The sequence below is a fragment of the Pseudomyrmex gracilis genome, unplaced genomic scaffold, assembly GCF_002006095.1.
Source record: "Pseudomyrmex gracilis isolate BER0280 unplaced genomic scaffold, ASM200609v1 scaffold_1053, whole genome shotgun sequence".
Taxonomy (NCBI): Eukaryota; Metazoa; Arthropoda; class Insecta; order Hymenoptera; family Formicidae; genus Pseudomyrmex; species Pseudomyrmex gracilis.
The window spans coordinates 8,377-10,078 of record NW_018021637.1 but is presented as its reverse complement, the minus strand read 5'-3'; the positions used below and the strand labels follow the sequence as shown (position 1 = coordinate 10,078).

At 26.3% G+C, this 1,702-nt stretch overlaps 1 pseudogene; it reads right to left on the bottom strand.

Moving 5' to 3' along the window:
• Positions 1 to 480, bottom strand: part of LOC109861809 — a 10,993-nt pseudogene extending 10,513 nt beyond the window's left edge.
• Between the last annotated feature and the right edge of the window lie 1,222 nt (positions 481 to 1,702).

Below are 1,702 nucleotides of genomic sequence, written 5' to 3'. Positions count from 1 at the left end.
ATTACCGACCATGGTATATTACCGACCATGGTATATGTTCAAGGCTGGTAACTTACCGACTACTGTAACAAAGTAAAACTGAAAAAGAAAAAGAAAAGAAAACTCGATACAATAAGTACTTAAACATCTAAGTCCACGGATGTGACAATATATTCCGATAATCTACCGCCAGCGCTAGCTCGTAAATAGATTTGGCCCGTTGAATCTGTTTCTGACTGTTTTCTCATTGTGCGTAATGTATCCAGTTAGAAATAATCATACGATTATTGCGTATGACGTCTTTGAACGCTTTGCGATTCTAATGTTGATAAGTAGCAAGTTTGTGAGGGTCCAAGATCTTCTGCTTTGAAGATAAGAACAGAATTTCCAAGTCACATTCTTTTGCTTCACGAAGCAGTAGAACGGCGGTGATCATTATTCCCGCGGGCGCCTAGTTTTTCATCTTTGCCACTTTGAGAGTCTTCTGTGATTTCTCCGTCTCTGTGTGAAAATTTCACAGTATATTTTGTTGCACTTTGTGTTGATTGTTCTGCAATATAAAAAAATTAAAATCAATACTGCTTTTGAATTGTTTTCTAGGTTAAAAAACTTCTATCCGCGATACGTACATGTCTCACTTAGAAAAATATCAAAATATCAAGATTTGATATAAAACCTCGAAATGATTTGTTCGATATTTAGTCAAAAGTTTGTAAAAAAATATCAAATTTCAAAAACTTATAATTCAGAAAACCTTACAAAATATTAATGTTTAATAAGTTTTTAAATTATAAATCAACTTATTTTCTAATATCATTATCTTCTTTTCTAATATCATTATCTTTCTAACATCAGTATTAATTTTTACATTCCTACTAACAAGAATATTATCCAGCATATTTCAAATTTGATTTATTATAGAAATTAACTTTCATATTCATCAATTACATACTCATACTAATTAAAAAAAAAAAATTACTTCTACTTATTTTGTAATACACGTTCTAGCATTTTTAATTATATTGTTTGCCATAATTATTACACCAGTAATTTTAAATTCGAAACATTCAATATTAATATTATCTTTATTTTTAAAACGTGGAATCACCTCTTTCCATTTATGATTAACTTTTTGAAGCAAATTTATAACCTGGCAGGCAATTGCACTTTTACTAACTTTTCAGAAATTGCATCTATTTAATATTTTTTATCTTACAGAGATTACAAGACCAATCTTTATGTTCTTAATAATAACAATATATTTTGTATATTCTTAAATATAACAATAAGTGTTTTTCCTGTTTCTATACTCAACATTAAAAAAATAAAAATTTTAATTACAGATTCCTTCAGTAATAAAACAAGATAAATTATTATACTTATTTAAGTAAAACATTAANTTTGATTTATATACTGTTTTACTTACTCTACCATTTTACCTATAATTAATTAAATTTTGAATAAACCTACAATCATACTCAAATTTTTTACTGCAGTATCACAAACTTTAAAGTAATATTTGCATTAATAATACTAAAGGTATCAAAAATGCCACCAGTTTGTTTTTTTCTCTTCAACTAATTCACAACTTACATTAGTATTAAAAATTCAAATATGATGATATTAATAATTTTTCTCTTATTTAGTTCCTTGTTAATAACATTTATCCACATTAAAATAAGTTTATGATCCATATTTGTAAAAAACTTTAAATTTAAATTTA